General features: G+C 49.5%; 1 long non-coding RNA gene across 1 annotated transcript in view; it reads right to left on the reverse strand.

The window, feature by feature from the left end:
- Nucleotides 1–20224, reverse strand: part of LOC117199005 (uncharacterized) — a 132369-nt gene that overhangs the window by 16133 nt on the left and 96012 nt on the right. Inside the window, exon 3 of the long non-coding RNA XR_004480182.2 lies at nt 19867–19950. This is a non-coding gene — a long non-coding RNA (uncharacterized LOC117199005). The remainder of the gene's footprint in view (nt 1–19866; nt 19951–20224) is intronic.

Here is a 20224-nt window from a genome sequence, read left to right on the forward strand (position 1 = left end):
GAAAGTGTTAACTAGCTTTATCGTGGCGATCATTTTGCAATATACGTATGTGTCCAGTCATCCTGCTATACACCTTAAGCTTACACAATGTTATGTGTCAATTATATCTCAATAAAGCTGGGGGAAAATAAAGAAAGAAAGGGGCAAAGATAAGCCAAGGAGTTGAGTTCTAGTACCTCCACTGCGCGTGTAAAGAGCCCTAGGCTCCGTGAGGCTGATGAACTACCCTTAGGCACAGAGTAAGTGTAAGAAAAATGTAGGCCAGGAGTCAAACCTGGATCTCTCGGCCTCTGTCACCCTGTGTTCAGATGAAATTCCACAAGATGTTTCTCCTGAACGTAAATTGGATCAATTCACACACCGTCGTGGGATGCTTGCCATATGCTAGGAGTTGGAGATTTGCTTAAATCTCCAAAGTTACAAAGATTGCAATCAAAATCAGATAAAGATTTCAGAGGTGCTTAAAGCATTAAAAGGGAGGGGATGGGAAGGAGAATAACTGCCTCTCATAGAGTGTCTCCCTCTCGATCCTCTCCATGGCCCTGCGGGGGTGTTCTTGCTGTCTTCACTCTCCAGAAGAGGAACTGTGCTCTTAGGGAGGGGAAACAGCAGGCCAGAGGCCAAAGGACAGTAAGCACTGCAGCCAGGTCCGGAACCCAGGACCATCTGTCTCCAACAGATACATGTACCATATCGTGATAGTGGGCTTAGTCCAAGAAATGAAGAAACCAGAGGTCAGGCCTCATCCTGAGGTCCCTGTAGATTTAAACCTATGGAGTGTGATGAGTTAAGTATCCAGATTCTGGAAGTCCTGGGCTTGCGTCCCAGCTCTACAGGCTGTGCTATAGCTTCTGTAACGTCCCAATGTCCTCATCTATACGATGCGATGACAAGAGAACCGTTGGCTCAAGAAGGCAATGTGTGAGGCCATCTGGCATATCCCTGGCACACAGCAAGCTGTCCATCAATGGTATTGAGGGTATCCTGCTCGGCCCCACTGGGCCCAGTGCTGTGCCACAGCCCTCCCAGTCTAGAAGGCGTGACATGTGGCCTCCAGGAAATATGACATCTGGTTGGAGAAACAGGCAATGAAACAGCTAAACTCCAAGGTAAGGTTCAAAACTGTGGCAAAATTAATTCTGCCGAAGGAGTTCAGTAAAGGATGGGAGATGAGTGAATGCTTTGAGGGGTCTGAAAAGGCTTCATGAAGGTGGGGTGGATTCCTAACTGCCAAGAGAAAGACAGAGACAGAGACACAGAGAGAGACAGAGAGACACGGAGGTCTAGTTCTCCAGGAGGCGAAACAGCATGAACAAAATCCCGGAGGCAGGAAGAGAAGGCCGGTGGGAAGGCAGCAAGTGACCTTGACTGGAACAAAGAATCGAGAAGCCCTTGGGTGTGAAATCCCAGGAACTCTGATTCTCCAGGCTTGGGTCCTTCCTCGAACATTTCTTGAACATTCCTTGATGCAGTCAAGCCCAGGACAAAGTTGTCTTCTTATCCAGCGTGTGATCTCTGAAATTGCATTTATGGCCCTAAAGCAAAGTTCAGTTTCAACTTTCAGATGACCAGCAGAAAAGAGATGTTCATTCATTCAGCAGCGTTTGCTGGGGATTCGGGAGCAAACAAGTCGAACACGCTCTCTGAGTTTGCTTTCCAGGAGGGCAGTCAGATCATAAGCAACTTCCTACACAGTCCTAGTAATTCCTTTACTGTCATTGTGCTGCGTGCACACAGGTAGAGGTGTGACAGGGGATGACCCTCCCTGGGGGCTCAGGGCAATCAGATGGGCTATGAAGCCTCTGGCAAAACCAGGGCAGAACTGACAGCAGGGAGCTGATCTTCACCCCAAGGGGCTGAATGCCTTTTTAAAGGTCAAGGACAGGACAGCAGGACATTCCTCCGACATCCAGGGGTCACCATCTCTCATAGGAACCAGTAACAGAAGCCAGATCAGGTCTGATTTGACAGGTTATAAATGCAGGCCTTCTCGGGGATGACAGGGTTTTGGAAAGGAAAGCTCACAGGCCCAGGAGCTTCTGCAAGGGTGTGCGTTTCAGTGTGACGCGGATCACCAACTTAAATAGGTCATCTAACCGCAGCTTGGAAATGCAGAGCCTGCCCAAGAGGTGGGAATTCTCCTAGACCCATGTTTTTAGAGTATATTCTGTTGAACACTGTTGCCCTGCAATATCTGAATAGGGACGGACTCTAAAAACAAAACAAAATTAAAGTTCCTTGGCTATTTTTTTTTCTCAGAGCCTTGAATTTGCTGATGTGCATGTGATTTTTTAAGATGGGCCACAGTATACAGCACTTTCCAACTTCATTTAACTAAGAACATTTTTTAGGGACAGCTTAATATGTTCCCTCAAACGGTTAGGAAAACACCCTCCTAGGGTTACCGTCTACGGCTGCACAAGACGATAAGACTTAGGGGGCTCATTTTCAAGCTGGAGTTACTTTGGGTATGGTCTAGTGCAGCCTCCTCTCACTAACGGGTTTCTTTCATTTCATCCTGAGAAACGATCCCTCAGCCCCTGCTTGAATGCCTCCATTCACAGGGCACTCATTACCTGATGGGGCAGCCCATCCCCACGGTTGGAAGTGGAATTCCATCCAGAGCCCTTCATTAAGCTGAACTGAAATTCACCTCCTTGACCTATTCATCTATTGATACAAGTAATAATTATGGCTACCGTTTATTGAATACCTACTATGTGCCTGGCTCTGTGCTAAGTATTTTCCATATGTGATCTCAAAGAAACCTCTCAAGCTCTCTGAAATCAGCATGTGACTCTTCTACAGCTGAGGAATCTGATTTAAGAGAAGTTCCGTTACTTTTCCATGCTTATCCAGATAGGGAGGCACAGATCGAGGACTCAAACTCTGACGGTCCGACCCAAAGGCCAAGAACATCAATGTACCTAACCACTGTACTTCCCTGCCCTCCACTCAAAGCTCTGCCCTTGGAACCCTAGAATAATAACACCCACACCTGTGGGCCATTCCCACATACCAGGCTCCATTCTGATGGCTGAACGCATCTAATCCTGACGGCACCCATGAACTAGGGTCTGTGACTATCCCCGGTGCACAGACGAGACCCTGGTCAATCACCCGCATGGAGTGCACAGACCCAGGTGGCAGGTGGGAGCTTGGAACCCAAGCCATCGGGCACTAGAGCCCACCATGTTGGCCACCACTCTGGCCCTGTCTCTGCCCTTTTCCAGACCCCCTCCTGCACACTGGCTGAAGGGACTGTGTCCACGTGAGCCTCATCTTCCCCATCTCATTGGTCCCTGATCCCTCCCAGGGCAGGGTGTCTAGACCCCTGTCCATCCTCGCCATGCTCCCACAGCCCCATCCTGCATTCTGTGCAAACAGCCAGGTCATCTCCACGGCCCCAGAGAAGCGAAAGGTCAAGAAGCCAGGACTGAAGCCGAGAACAAGAAGAATACAAATGGCCATCCCATGGGGCCTTGCTGGGTCCCTGTCCTTCAGGGCAATTACTGCGTTTAACCCACGTGGCAGCTGCTGGGATCTGGAAGGAACTCTTGTACACATCAGCTGAATCAACGGAGGAATCCTGTCTTCATTTACAGATGAAGAAAGGGGTGCCCAGAGGTCTTAGAACAGGCTCAAAACCACACAGCTAGTGACCAGTTCAGAATTCAAACCCAAGTCCATCAGGCTCCGTAGCTTTTGCCCTCTCTTCCGCCTGACACTGCAACCCTGCTCCACAGAGGGAGTCCACAGAAAGGGACGCTCACTCCAGCTGTGTCTTGGACCCCTTTGCTGGCCTCGGGGCATCCAGGAGATCTCCGAGGCCCCCCCGCCAACCCAGGACGAGGAGCCTCCTGAGTCTGGTGGGCATGGGAGGAAGGAGGGAGAGATGCCATCACCCGGAGCTCCAGATCACGCGGCCAGTGCCGGCACGCCACCAACACAACTTTCTGACAGGAAAACACTCTCTCCAATGACTCACTCAGAGGCGTCTCTAAAGAGTTCTGTAAAGCTCTGCATTTCGGTGTATGCCTAGTGGATTAAGCCAGTGTGGGCATGATGGGCCTACAACATAAACAGGGGGGAACGTCAGGCAGAGAGCTTGGGGTGGTGGATTAGATTACAGGCTGGGGTCCTGAGCACTTTCCGACGTGCCCAGCTGGCCCTGGCCTGTGTCTCCGATGCAGAGGGAGGCTGAAGGCTCTGAACTTAACAGAGGAGCCAGGCAGGAGCAGGCAGGGCTCTGAGTTCAGAATCTGCCCATGCTGGTCATGGGAATTTCAATGATCCCTCTGAAACATACAAGGATTCCCTTGTATATTCGTTCATTTCCACTGTCCCCAGTGTGACCCCTGGGTGAGAACGAGACTGGGCTCGCCACATTGTACTCTGACCCTCAGAGGCCATCCCACCGTCGCATGGCATTGGACGAGTCACTGACCTTCAGCTTCCTCTCCTGTAAAATGAAGGGCGGGCAGCGGATTCAAGCACAGATCCCAGCCTCAGATCCCCAGCCGCCAGGGTGGGGGTTGCAAATGTGTTCTATAAAGGGCCAGGTAGCAAGTATTTTAGGTTTTACAAGCCTTATGGTCTCTGTAGCAGCTACTCAACTCTGCACTTGTAGCTCATAAGCAGCCAGAGGCAATATGCAAATATATGGGTGTGGCTGTGTTCCAATAAAACTTTATTTACAAAACAGTCAATGGGCCGGATTTTTCCCACAAGCCATCACTTTCTAACTCCTGCCCTAAAGGGTCCCCAAAATGCTGCTGGACTCTTGTGGAGATAAAGAAGATTTGAACACTAAGGTTTCTGTGGCCAGCCACATTGACCACTTCACCAAATCTGTCTTGCCATTGATACGAGACTCTGTCTTTTAAAACCTGAGTAACCCCAATTAGGACATGTAAGAAGCACCTTCCTTCTTCTGGTGCTGGGAAGTCCCCCCACCTCCCTGGGCCCCTAAAAATGTATATATTGAAGGCTCTTCTAGGACAGATTCAGCAGCCAGTGGGGTGTCCAGATGAACAGCCTCAGAACATCAGTACCAAAATCTGCTTCCTATGAAGGTAGAAACTGGGACTCAGAGAGGTTAAGAAACTTGCCTGAGGTCACAGAGCTAGGAAGGATCCAGGCTGGAACCAGAATTTAGTTCTTTGGGCTCCTGACTCTACCTCTCACCTCTTCCCGGGAATGATTCCAAGGCCCCTTCTGGTCCACTTCTCTGAGTCCTAGGAAGGTGGAGGGCCCCACAGGAAAGAACAGAAGGACGGCAAAGGGAAGACCAAGGAGCTTCTTCCATCACCCAACTGTGTGCCAGGCTATGACCTCAGTTACAGGAGGTGTTGCCCTCCCTGTGGACAGATGAGGAATCAGGCCCAGAGAGGTGGAGGGACTTGCCCAAGGTCACACAGCCAGTAAGTGGGAGTCAGGAGAGGAACCTAGGCCTGTCAGACCCCGTATGGCAGGGCACGGTTGATTTCTCTGGCCATGCTCTGCCCCTCCATTTACATGCTCAGAGTAGGGCAGGAGCCCTGCTGGCATCTCCCCAGGTGGCATACAGGAGAAAGATGGGGAAGACGGCACCCCACCCCCAGTGCCTGTCTTGGGGCACCACCTGAGCCAACAGGTGTCTGTCAGTCCAAGCCCAGAACCATGAACACTGGCCCCCCTTATTCAGTCTTCAAGAAACCTCTGTGTCTGGGACACCAGCTGGTTTCAGCGCCCAGGGAGGTTATCAGTCACCAGGAAATGCCTGGAGGTCTTGAACTTTTGAACCCCTCACTCACCTCCACTTGAACCCAACGAAATAGCCTCTCTGCTGTTATTACTTTATAGCCCTGATTGTAAATTCTTCCCCAATCCTACTTTATGGCTGCAGGATAAAAACCTGTGCCTGGGGTGTAGCTCTGGTGGAGGGTGGCCGCAGGCTTTATAAAGTGGTGCTGTCACAGCCAGGAGGAGGGGTGTGGCTAGGTGGGCCCAGGCCAGAGCATCCCAGGGCTCACTCAGGCGGGAACCCTCTGGGCTCCAAGGAGGGAAAGCCGACCAGACGACCAGATGCTGCCACAGCAGCGAGCGGGGCAGTGCAGAGCCCTAAAATCTAAGCAGCAGCCCCGAACCCTTCCTGAGGATTGCGGCATCCGTGGCAAGTCCCCCGCCATTGGTTCATGCATCCCTGGGACCATATATTATGATTATCTTCATTCTGCAGATGAGGGGACAGACGCTCTGAGAGGTGGCACGTCCAAGGCCACACACAAAGCCCAGCTAGGACCAGAACACAGGTCCAGAGCTCTGTCCCCACAAACTCTCCTAATAAAGTGTCTGCAGGGCAGCGTATTTTAGCCGAATTGGTTCAGCCTCCGGGAATCCTCAGCCAGCGTAGGAGAGCAAGCATCACCCTCCCCAATTAGCAGACACACTCTCATCACACAGATGTTTACTAAGCGCTCCACACACTCCGTTAATGAAGGACGCGTTAGCCTCACCTCACTCCTGCTACTGACTTCCATGTGGGAGACACAGACCAGCACCCACCAGCCCCCGCTGCCCCTCATGCCTGCGGACAGGTGGGCCTGTGCAGCCCGGCCCCTCCTCTTCCCAGTTTCTCGGGAGCCACAAGCTCACAAGCCCCCTCCATGGGGACCCCTGCCCATGGAGGGATGCAGGGAAGGAAGGAGACAGCACCCCTTGTGGGCTGTCAGATTCTGGCCCCCGGATCTAAGCCACATCCTCTATGTCCTGCTCCATCGGTAATAAAGATGCTATTTCGGCCCCCATTTGCCCCCTTCCTCCTTTGTCTCACTTCACAGTACAGGCAAAGGCTGGCAGGTGGCAAATGCTAGTGTGTTTGGGGGACAGTAGGGCCCCCCTCACTGCGATGACTGTCCCTCCCTGTGCCTCTTTTCGCCACTGGGAATGGAGCCATGATAAGACAAAGGAACCTGTGGCAGAGACTGACTAATTGTTCAGCGTGGCTGGACATAAATACATCCCCATGGAGTTCTTTTTCTCTTTCCTCACAAATCAATAACTGCTTACCTTGGAGGAGTTTTCATTAGTTAATGCCTGCTGAGTACTCTGCTGATAAACTAGCCTGCTAATAATGCCTTGCGGTTGCTACTTTTATTATTATATATTGTTGCTGTTTTGAAATCCTCATTTCCTGAGCCACACAGCTGGCTTTTACTCAAAAGACCTGGGGCTTGAGCCACCTGCCCTGAATCCTGAGGAAAGGGGCGCTTTGGACAGCCCAGTTCGTCCCTCCCTCCTCAACCTCTTTATACCCTCAACACAACAGTCTCAAAAGAAGCTTCCTTCAGTCCCAGAAAACCACCACTGCACTGGGCCTCTGGCTTCTGAAGCAATGGAATCGTCTGCACTCTCTGAGCCCCACCCCCTGAAATCAGCCACCAGCGGGAAGAGCGGTAGAGAACATTTATTAAGCACCGACCGTGTGCCAGCAATGGCGCCATGTGCTCACTGCTGGCACCTCATCTGGTCTTCAGCGCCCCTGCCCCCCAGGTGCCAACGCAGGCCCTGCTTCCCAATGAAGTGACTGGGACTCAGGTTAGGCTGCTTGTTCAAGGTCACAGCATCAGCAAATAGGGAGAGGTGGATCTAAGCGCGGGTCTGTCTTTCCGGCTCACACCTGATAAGCCCCTCGGGGATCTTTTCTAGCCTTGACCAACTTCTCTCGCTCTTTTTACATCCCTTGTCACGGGCTCCAGGACCCCAGCCTGCCTACTTGTCTTGCCTTCTTTCAGATTGCCCCCACCTACTCCAACTTTTGGGTTTCTGGCCGGCTGGAGGGGTAGGACGGGGTCACAGGGCATGGCCTCTCCCTGACAAAGGCAAACGCCAGAGACCTTTGTGGTCATCACTTAAGGGATGAAAAGAGGGACACAAATAAGAAAAATAACTTCTTCTTGGAGGAAGAACCACTATCTGGGCTTCTGTGGCCCAGTGGTTCAGAACCTGGGCAGAGGAGCAAGGAGGCCTGGGTTCAAAGCGTACATGTGCCTCCCGTTAGCTGTGTGACCCTGGCAACTTATTGAAACTCCAGTCTTCCCATCTGGGAAATGGCCATTCAGGTAGCATCTGCCTCCCAGATTGCTGTAAGCGGAGAGAAACCATGTGAAGGGCTTGACTGCTGCCCAGAGCAAGGTGGTTCTTTATATCGGTAGCGCTAATTATCGGTAACATGTGACAAGAAAAGACTACACGTCAGGTGCTGTTCTAGGGAGTTGTTTTAGCTAATTTAGTCACCACAACCACACTCTGATGTTCTATTTTACATGTGGGGATCCTCCTATGATCTCCATTTCACAGATAGGAAAACCTGAGGCTGAGAGAAGTGAGTAGTTGGCTGAAGGTCATTCATTTTTAATTATAATTTTTTATATTGAGACAACTGGAGTTTTACATGCAGCTCTAAGAAATACTACAGAGAGACTCTAAGTGCCCTTTATCTTGTTTCCCCCAATGATAACATCTTGCAAAACTGTAGTACGATATATACAATGTATACCATCAGGATAATGACAGTGATACACTCAGGACACAGAACATTTCATACATGAACCCCAATGTTCAGAGCAGCATTATTTACAATTGCCAAGATTTGGAAGCAACCTAAGTGTCCATCAACAGAAGAATGGATAAAGAAGATGTGAGATGATGATAGATAGATACATAGAGAGATAGATACACACAATGGAATATTACTCAGCCACGAAAAGAATGAACTTCTGCCACTTGCAGCAACATGGATGGACCTGGATGGTATTATATTTAGTGAAATAAGTCCAACAGACAAACACAAATACTCTATGTTATCACTTATATGTGGAATCTAAAAAATAAAACAAATGAATGAATATAACAAAACAGAAACAGACTCTCAGACAAAGACAACAAACTAGTGGTTACCAGAGGGGAGAGGAAAGGGGAGAGGGGCAATATAGGGGTAGGGGATTAAGAGATACAAACTACTATGTATAAAATAAATGAGCAACAAGGATATATTGTACACCACAGGGAAATATAGCCACTATTCTGTAATAACTTTAAATGGAGTATAATCTATAAAAACATTGAATCGTGTTGTACGCCTGAAACTAATATAATTTTGTAAATCAACTATACTTCAATTTAAAAAAGGAACGCAGAACATTTCCATCATCACAAAGATCCCTCAGGTTGCCCTTTGAAATGACACCCACTTCTCTCCGATCCCTAACCCCTCCTTAAACACTGTCTGGAGAACTTTCCTTATCCATTCTTTTAGGTTAGGTCTTTTGGGGGCAAATTCTCTTCTTTTTCCTTCATCTGAGACTGTCTTGGTTTCCCCTTCATTCCTGAAGGATATTTTCACTGGGTTCAGGAATCTGGATTGATACTTCCCAGGGAGCTCTTCGTCATATCGTTCCAAAGCCCCCATCCAGGCTGGCTTCTTCTCTCCACCTTCCAGAACCTTCTTACATTTGTTTTCTATTTAATGCCCAGGGTTTTGGGTTGTGCTTTGTAGGAGGAATAGGGAAAAGTCTGTCTACTCCATTTTCCTGGAAGCAGATGTCCCACACACACATTTTAATTAGTGATAGAATCTGGGTTCAAAGCCAGGCAGTGGGGGCTCAGAGCCCTTGGATGTAATCACTAGGCGGATTGCCCCAGACCAGGTTATTCAGGGTGCTGCTCTCTGGGGACTGTCCCCCTACCTTGTCCTTCCTTACCACTGTGAAGTCCTCGGAGGTTCACAGGCCAAAATCTCTTCTCAAGAATGACAGTTTCAGGACTTCCCTGGTGGTCCACTGGTTGAGACTCCGCACTTCCACTGCAGTGGGTGCGGTTCTATCACTGGTTGGGGAACTGAGATCCCACATGATGCGTGGTACGGCCAAAAAAAGAAGAAGAATGACAGTTTCAAGTCCTGTTGGTCCAGCTCAGACATCTTTGCAGGAGGTAGACAGAGACCTCTCAGGGGTCCTAGTTCACGTTCTGTTAGTCTGTGAGCCTCGCCACTTAAATATGCATGAGGTCCACTTACAGAAGACCAGAAACTTGTTCTTTCTTTTCATTCATCCATTATTTAGTAAATGTAGGTTACCAGGAATACAAAACCATAAATGCCTTTTAAAGTGTGCTCTAACTTTGTACCAGGCACTTTGCCTGGCACTTTACACATTGGCCACGTCTTGGGTGACATTTCTAATCTTCTCCGCCTCATGTCTTATTCTAGCCCCTGCTGGGGGAGGGGGAGGGTGTAGGCTTCCATCAGTCTCATGCACACGTACCCTGATGGTGCCCTACCTCAGGCCCCATGCGCATTTCTCACTTCCTGTCCCCAGGTGCCTGGGGGACACCCACTCAGCACCCATTAAGATGAGAACTGGAAGTGTAGGGCAGCTAGCTCCCGTGGGGCAATTCTTGGTGGGGCACCTTCTGTCCTGTTTTTATTTCCCTTGATCCTCCCTCTTCCTTCCTTTTTTTTTTTTTTTTTTTCCGGTACGCGGGCCTCTCACTGTTGTGGCCTCTCCCGTTGCGGAGCACAGGCTCCGGACACGCAGGCTCAGCGGCCATGGCTCACGGGCCCAGCCGCTCCGCAGCATGTGGGATCTTCCCAGACCGGGGCACGAACCCGTGTCCCCTGCATCGGCAGGCGGGCTCTCAACCTCTGCGCCACCAGGGAAGCCCTTCCTCACTCTTGAGTAGACATCACGCTTCCATCACCAGTTCTGCCTCCTTGTCAGGTGGGGGAGTTTTCTTGTCCCTCCATGGTCGAGCTGGGACTGTCATGGTGCAATGGAAATGAGCGAAAGGTGGTAACATATACTAAAATAGGTAAATCATCTCAGGTTTCAGTATAATGTCACCTTTTCCTTATACTTTTGATTTTAGTGTGCACAGAGAAGCATATCCTAGGAATCATTAACTTACTGAGCTCACTGGGCAGGATGTGGGCCTCATGCCACCAGCGTTTTATTGTTTGGGGGCATGTCTCATACTTTTTTGCATGGTTTTGTTGCTAAGCAAGCCTGCCTGGTTTTGTGGTTAAGCAAACCTGCTTTCTTGAGTGATCATTAACTTATAGGGGTCTCCCATACTTTTTTTTTCTACTTACAATTCCCTAGTGGGATTAACTATTCAATCACCTACTTTGTCCGTTTACTCTGTCCGTATCACTGACTCGGTGGCAGCATTAAGGATACCCCCCCTTACCTCCTGCAGCTGCCCAGTGGTGGAGTGTGCTGAAAAGCCAGCCTGGGATCTAATTCTGGGGTAGAAGGACTACAGAGAAAACTGAACGCATAGCTGCAGGGGGGCCTCCTACGATAATCAGGGAACTCAGGGGCAAAGGGCAGGACCCTGAGGCCCAGAATGAGGACAGTTGGATGAACTGACCTGAGAACACTGCACCCAGATTCCTCTAAACCACCAGGTTGGCAGACACAGCCCTCTCCCCTCTTTTAGAAAGAGGAGCTCCCCTTTGCCTAGAGACCCTGCCAAGCCCTTTCCTGAGGCCCAGAAGTTGAGCCCCTCGAGCTCCCCATTGCCTGCAGGATGACATCAGGTCTCAGCCCAGCCCAAGCAGGAAAGTACCATTGCTGCTCTGGGTAGAGGCAGTTTTCACTCCAAAGGAGTCTGAAGACCCAGCTAAGAAGCAGGCCTGTGTGGGTTTTCACCAGTGAAATATAAAGATGGGCAGGGAAGAACTCACTGACGTGGGGGCACCCACGTGTCACCTGGCAGTTAGCGTCTGGTAAGGATACTTGGAGCCCCCCTAACACTCTGCTGGGACGGCTCCTTGAAGCTCAAACACAATGATGTTCTCTAACAAATATGGCGGAGATGCTGGAAATGTTTTGGCATAGTGCTGAGAAAGGGGCCAGGAGACTTGACGGCAAGAAGGCTAACTGGGTTTATTATGTGAGATAGGTGAATCCATCCTTCACTGACTGTACGTGAACACAGGGGGTGGAGGCGGGGGCGGGGTTCAGTTAGGACGGAAGGAGAGTAAACCGGCATCTTTGAGGAATATGGGGGCAGCTGTCTTCTGCAGGCTACAGTCATCCTGAGGACTGCTTTCTAGGGCCAGTCCTTTTTTTTTTTGGCTGAGCCACTGTGCGGCTTGCAGGATCTTAGTTCCCTGACCAGGGATCAAAGCCGAGCCCTCGGCAGTGAAAGTGCAGAGGCCCAACCACTGGACCACCAGGGAATTCCCCACTAGGGCCATTTCTGGTACCCAGTGTCTATGCCTGGGTTCCCCCAAAGGTTTGCGTGTGGATGGTTTATTTGGAAATGTGATCCAAGAAGGAGTGAGGACCAAGAGAAATAAACACCAGATGGGAGGGAAACCAATGCAAGGACCTGTTATCCTTCTGATAAGGGTGGGAGATGCTGCCCCGGAACCACAGTGTCCAGTATCGATGGAGATGATAGATTCCGGCCACGTGGCTGTGCCTTGTCTGTGAAGGTCAAGTTGATGAGTTTACCCAGATAGACAGCAAGGCCGAGTGCCAAGCTGGGGACGCCCTCATCAGCCTCTGCCTCAGGCTCCGCTCGGGGGGATCCCAGACTCAGGTGTGAACATGACCTAATTCCAGTATCACTGATGCCCCTGCCCCTTTACAGGTGAGGAAACGCAAGCTCTGAGAAGTCACCTGACGGAGGGTTGAAGACAAGGCCCCTGGCCACATTCTGACCTTTCTCACCCCAAGGTTTTGCAGGACGAGGCCAGGGGAGTAGCAGCCCAAGCAGGAAAGTACCATTGAGGGGATCCTCTCTCACCCCCTACCTATGTGGCTCCTCTGTGGTTTCAAATTCCACCACTCGACAACAGACTTGTCACCTGTCATAGTGCAGAATCCATTATTATTATCAATAGCGGTAACGGATCATTAAACAACAAATGCACTAATCTCATTAAGTCATTTATTTAATTAACTTATTTTAATTCATGTAATTAGTTAATACGATAATGCTTTCTTTCATCCAAAGACAGCCTGCAGACTCTCCGAGCTCCCTGTATTACTAGTAATGGATTTTCACACGTTGAGAAGGAAGAAGTTTGGGGAGTTGCTCAAAGTCACAGAGTGGCCTGGTGGGGGGTCATTTAGCCTACGGGGAAGCCCACGGCCCTTTATCTCCTTTTATCCCTCAATGTCAACGCCACCCATCCTTCAGGACTCGGCTTAGGGGTCATCTCCAGCAGGAAGCCCCCCACCCCACCCCACTGTCTCCTGGCTGGGTTAGATGGCTGTCTGTGCAGCATGTGTCACAACTGCAGGCTGATGCCCCTCCCCATTAGAACGCACGTCCTTTCAGAGAAAGGGATAGATTATCACAACAGCGACAACCACAAACACGGCGACTACCTTCCTTCACTGAGCACCTACTCTGTGCCAAGCATCTTCCTAAGCATATTGCAAAGATAGTCACTTCTTTTTAAATTGTATTGAAGTAGAGTTGAGTTACCATGTGTTAATTTCTGCTGTACAACAAAGTGACTCAACTATATGTATATATATTCTTTTTCATATTCTTTTCCATTATGGTTTATCCCAGGATATCGAATATAGTTCCCTGTGCTATACAGTAGGACCTTGCTGTTTATCCGTTCTCTATGTAATAATTTGCATTTGCTAATCCCAAACTCCTAATCCAACCCTCCTCTACCCACTCTCCCTCTTGGCAGCCACAAGTCTGTTCTCTATATCTGTGAGTCTGCTTCTGTTTCATAAACATGCTCATTTGTGTCGTATTTTAGATTTCAATTCCACATACATATCAGTGATATCATATGGTATTTGTCCTTCTCTGACTTACTTCACTTAGTATGATAATCTCTAGACCCATCCATGTTGCTGCAAACAGCATTATTTCATTCTTTTTTATGGCTGAGAAATATCCCATTGTATATATACACTACATCTTCCTTATCCATTCATCTCTCGACAGACATTAATTAAGTTGCTTCCGTGTCTAAGCTATTGTAAACAGTGCTGCTATGAACATAGGGGTGCATGTACAAGATAGTCACCTTTGACCCTCACTCCAACCCTGAGAGGTGGAAATGGTTTCCTTTTTGGGTTTTTTGGTGTTTCTTGGAGGGGGGGGGGGTTGGATTAAGGAAGTGGAAACTTAAAGACAGTAAGAAAACTTGCCCAGGGACACCCTTCGGAACTGGGATTCAAGCTCGTGTCCAGATGACCCCAAAGCCAGCTCCCTTAACTACCATGCTAGGCTGTCTTATTCATTCTGGAAGTCTCCACCTCTAGCATGAGGTCTATTTACTAAATGCTTGTATAATGAGCGAATGCCTCAAATGCTCCCTTGACAAATTTAGATCTCATAACACGAGAAACACAAAGACCCCATGGTTGAAGGAGAAGTGACAATGACAGGCTTAGAGGAGTTCTGTTATTATATTGATCATTTACGATAATGTTGAACGACATTAAAAATTTCAGTACTGTTGATGGGATTACATTTTATTCTAAGGCTTAAAACCACACTCAAAAACAATAATTCTATTAGTTGTTGAAAACGGTAATAATCCCAGTGAGTATGAATTTTATTGCTATGGTAACTGTAAAGCCCAGAGATAATAAACAAAAAGTTCCTGCATGTTGTGGGGAGTATATTTTGTTGCCCATACTCCATCAGGCATCATAATTCCATTAATAGTTAAAAATTGTAATAATGCCCTTGACAATAATTTTTATTGCTATACCTATAAAATACAAAGATAAGAAATAATTTTGTCAACTGGAAAGTGGTGATAATAACTCAGTTGTATTAGTGAGAAGCCTGTGGTTTGGTTTCAGTGTGACTAGCATCTTGACTGGGGGGAGGAAGCTAACATCTGAAAGAGTCACTCAAAAGCTGTTTGGAATAAGTCCTTCCTTCCGTTTCTAGTGCCTTCATGGCAGGGAAAGAATGCACTCAGACAGGTTGATGGCGGCCCTGCCACTACCCTGTGATCTACCCTGGGGCTCAGTCTTCCAATCTGTTAAATGGGACTATGTGGATTCTATTTCAGTTTAGACTGATATCTGGGGATACAGCCACACATCATGCTGGCTCTGACCACATGGGGCTTATGGTTTGGGAGGAAGACAGATATTAACACTATTCACACACATGATTTTTTTATCAGTGAGGAATCTGTCAAGAAAACAGAAGCCACTCTGTGTATTCCAAGTATGAAGGGATTCAGGGTAGGAAATCTGAGGTTTGCATGATGCTGGAAGGCAGGGAGCCACCCCTGATGAGCTGGTTTTCAAGAGCTCACCCAGAGGCCACTGGGAAGCTCCCATGAGCCACCTCAGCCTGCAGCCTTGATGTAGGTGCCCCTCAAGAAGCCCACCTGGGCACTGCTTCCAGCCTCACGTCTGCACACCTGTCGGCTGCAGTGCCTCTGGAGAACAATGGCTCTGTTTCTCTTCCACGGATCACATGCCCCCCAAGTGCCTTGTTGGCCAACTCTAACCCAGAACCATCCTGGGAAGGGGATTCTGGGAAATGGCAGCCCCAGGCTTCACTCCATACTGAAAGGGTGACAGTGATGCTGAGCTGGCCACAGGCAACCCCATATAATAGGTAAGTTATCACTTGATTAGAGCCTGGAAGGGCAAGCTCAAGGACCAGGAGGGATGTGTAAGGGGGGGACCTGGGGGACATTAGGGATTCTGGGAAGGCTTCCTGGAAGAAGTGTCATTTAACTTGAGAACCAGAGGATGAGTAAGACTAGGTCGAGTGAAGGGAATAGTGACAGGCTGAAGAGGGGAGAGAATTAGGGAACAGAATTCCAGGCAGTGGGAACAGCATGTGCCAAGTAGGGCTTTGCTTTCACTGGCAACCTCTGGGGAGCTTCTCCTGCAAGTCAGCAGCAGAGTCCCCTTCAGTGAGCTGGGAGTGGGGTAGGGGGATGACACAGAGGCTTCTGGAATGCGATGATAGAGTTTGCTCATGTCACCAAGCGTTATCATCCACAGACTTCACCATAGCACGAAATTTTTTTGATGAAGAGTTTTTCATGAATATAGCACCTCAGAGTGACTAGAACGCTGACTCATGTTTCACAACGTATATGCCTCATTTAATTTATTTTTGACAGTGTTGTCATGTTTTTGACAATTAAATAATTTCCTTCCCCTGCTTAGGACTAAAGGTCACAGAGCCCTCCATGACTCCTCCGACCTAGACACACCTACCTTCTTCCACATAATCCAGGTCTCAGTTAGGAAAACACTGAAAAGACAAAACAAACAGGACCAGATATTTGGGGGTGATGTGGAGGGGGAGACAGGGAGAGCTTGAGTTCAGTTTTAAACATGTGGATTTCATGGTACGCTGGAGACATCCAAATGGAGGTGACAAGTGACCATTTCTGTACTGGTCTGGAACCCTGCAGAGAGGGCTGGGCTACAGATAGAGATTTTGAAGACGTGGGATACAGGTGGTAACTGAAGGCATGATGGTGGATGGGAAGAGCAGAGCAGTTAGGAGGGAGCTTTGGGGAACACTGACACTTAATGCCAGATAAGGGACAAAGGACAAGTGTCCAGGGAAGTGGGAGGACGGCCAAGACACTACTGCATCGAATAAGCCAACAGAGATGGGCTTTTCAGGAAGGAGAGAGATAACGAAAAATATCTGCACATTTAGCAGCGTGGAGAACACTGGCGACCACAGTGAGAGCAGCTTGTTGGGGGAACCCAGACCGGCATGGGCCAAGGAGGGAGGAGAAAGAGGACATATAGGCACCCAAGAGGAGGAGAGAGGCAGGGTGGCAGCTGGAGGGGAGCGTGGGCTCAAGGTTGAAGTGGAGGTGTTTGTTTTCCAAAATAGGGGTGGGATTTGAGCACATTTAAAGGATCCAAGAGAGCAAAGTGCAGGAGAGAAAAAAGGCAGCCAAAAGCAGAAATGGGAACTACGCTAAGGCAAGCAGGATGCGGGGCTCATTTCCAGCAGCGTGGATGGACCTAGAGATGATTCTACTAAGTGAAGTAAGTCAGACAGAGAAAGACAAGCACCATGTGAAATCACTTACACGTGGAATCTAAAATACGACACAAACGAACTTATTTACAAAACAGACATAGAAAACAGAACTGTGATTGCCAAGGGGGAGGAGAGGTGGGGGAGGGATGGATTTGGAGTTGGGGGATAGCAGGTGCAAACTAGTATATATAGAATGGATAAACAACAAGGTCCTACCATCCTATGATAAATTACAATGGAAACGAATATGAAAAAGCATGTGTATATATATGTATAACTGAATCACTTTGCTGCACAGCAGAAATTAACACAAATTGTAAATCAACTATATTTCAATAAAATAAATTTTACAAAAAAGATGCAGGGCACAAACTTAAGGGGGCACTCACTCCTTAAAGTGCAGGGGCATTGCCCAGCCCTGAGAGCACGCACCTCCTTAATTTTGTACCCAAGGAGCCTGGCTGGCTTCACCCTGAACTGAAAGATCTTGGGGTCCTGGAAGTGACAGGTTGTGGAGCACAGGGGTGACTCTGAATCCTGCTCCTTCCCAAAGGGGATGTTATCGTCAAACTTTCAGGACTTGAAAGATCTGTAGAGCCCATCTACTTCTACGGCTTTTCAGACTGTCCTTAGGTGGGAAATCTTCCTTCCTCCAGTGGAAACTGGGAGCCAGGAGCATTGAGCTACAGATGCTGCAGCACCAGGGGGCACAGAAGCCTGGAGTCTCCACGGGTCACTCTGCAAACCTCTGGTCTAGTTCAAGTGAATTCATCTGTGAATTCACTGCAAATTTCAGTCCAGTCTCTAAGGGCAGGAGGGAAGCCGAGTGGGGGAGCAGCGGGAAGCCCACGCAGCTGCGGAATCTTCTCTCAGTTGCAAAGGTGAACTTTGCTTTCACCTAACCTGGCACATTTAAATTCAATGTATTTATCTCTGCCCTGCCTTGTTCTGTTCCCCAGCGGTTTCAAGGCAGTGTACGGAGATATATGTGACACAACAAGATAAAAGCTAATGGTGTATACAAGTAGATAACAAAATAGCAGAGGGGGGCTTCCCTGGTGGCGCAGTGGTTGAGAGTCCGCCTGCCGATGCAGGGGACACGGGTTCGTGCCCCGGTCCGGGAAGATCCCACATGCCGCGGAGCGGCTAGGCCCGTGAGCCATGGCCGCGGAGCCTGCGCGTCCGGAGCCTGTGCTCCGCAACGGGAGAGGCCACAACAGTGAGAGGCCCGCGTACCACAAAAAAAAAAAAAAAAAAAAAATAGCAGAGGGGAGTGAATGGGAGAAAGGTTTGGATCTGAGGTGTGCTCACTGTCTCAGCCGCTGGCCGAAAAGGGGTCACAAACAGACAGATAGAGGGAAGGAGAGGGACAGGGACATAGAGACAGACAGAGAGAAACAGAGACAGACAGAAGAAAGAGAGAGAAACGGACACAGAGAGACAGGCACAAAGAGAGAAAAACAGAGAGAAGGAGAGGGAAGAGGCTGGGGGGAGAGGAGAGGAGGTTAGAATGAGGCTGAGATGCAGACCGGACAGGACACACTGGGACTCAGGAGCCTCTCAGATCCCAGCTCCGCTGCTTGGCCGTGCCATCGTGGGCAGGTCCCTTACCATCCCTCGCCTCAGTTTCCTCATCTGGGAAGTGTGGGTAGTAACCTTTGCTTTTCCTGGCCGTCCCCCATCCCACCCACTCCTGGGCTGTTGGCGGCACCGGGAGATGACAGATGTCAGCCTTTGGAGTTTGGAGGACGGGAGGGGTGCCGTGATGCTGATGACAGCGGTGATTTTTTCTACTCCACACAGCAGGCTTCGCATAGCTCCCCCATTTGGCTGGGCTCAGAACCCAGTGCCCACCATCAGGCCTGGCAGGAGGACTAGTAAGATGGGGGGCTTTGGCTGGCTCTGGGGGAGCCCTCTGCCTCTTTTCACCAAGTGGAAAGGCCAATTCTGAGATGTTTTCTCTCCACCACTCTGAAGCCTTCTGGGGACTCGGGAGGGGTTGACACGGAGGCAACGGTAGAATAGAAACCCCGTGTGGCTGGCGTTTCTCCCCCTCTCCTCTGGGTGTGAAAAGCCCATAAAACAATTAGAGCCCATGTTGCCTTCCTGCCAGAGCAGGACGGGCGTTTGTGCTTTGTCAAGTGTAATCAGTGCAAGCTCCCCTTGCAGCTGTGGGAGAAGATAGGCAGCCCCATAAACCTGGGTCACCAGCAGGGCACAGTGGTGAAAAGGTAAAGGGAGGAGAGGGCAGCACCCCACCCCATCCCAGAGAAAGTTTCCAGCTGGAATTCTGACCTGGTCAGCGGGCAACTTCTCTGATTCCACTGGGCGTGGCCCAGACTTGGGGAAAGTGGCTGGTGGAGGTGGAATCAGAGCTCAAGCACTTTTCACCAACAACCAGGGGTGACAGTAAGCCTAGAGGCACGGGTACAGGAAGGCCATGTGCCAAATATCGAGTCACTTCTATTCTGAGCCCGCAACCCTGCCCCTTGCCTCTGCCCTAGGACTACCCACCATGGGGCCTCAGGGAGCCGCAGGGGTCCCCAGGACCCTGCCTGGCTACAGCCTGCATCAGTCCTGATTAGACAGTGCCAGGAACTGCCAGGGCTTAAACCCTCTGAATATCTCCGCTGCCAACAACCCTGGCCTCGTAAGCATGAATATCTTGAAGAATGGCCCCTCCTGTATTTGAAAGCAGCAGGACCAGGGAGAGGACAGAGGGAGGGAACAGCCCTTCTGTGCACTTGGGAACCGATGTGCCTGCCATCAAATGCTTTCTTTCATTTAATTCTAACCACAGTGAGGGGGCTCTACCCCTCGAGAGTAACATATAGGAAAAAAGTCACTCACCAAATTTCCACCAGTGTGTCCTCAGGAGAGACATTTTGGCAAAATCCTCAGGGTGATGGGTAAAGGCCCAAACTCCTGGTCGTCCTGAAAAGGAAAGGAAATTGATCAGTGCCAGGCGTCAGGGCCTGACAGTGACCTGGATGGTCTTATGGTTTGGGATAAAATTCCCAGAACTGAGGACAGGTGGTCTGAGGCCAAGCCCCTTCCTGGGGGAGAGGGGAACTGGGTGGGGAGGCTGGTGAGCTAGCGGTTTCTCTTCGTGATTCAAGATGTGTCCTCAGCAGTCACTTCTACCCTCTGGTTGTCAGTTTCCTCATCTGGAAAATGAGGGACTAGGATTTGATGACCTCAGTTCTAC

Source organism: Orcinus orca, chromosome 11, assembly GCF_937001465.1.
Source record: "Orcinus orca chromosome 11, mOrcOrc1.1, whole genome shotgun sequence".
Lineage (NCBI taxonomy): Eukaryota > Metazoa > Chordata > Mammalia > Artiodactyla > Delphinidae > Orcinus > Orcinus orca.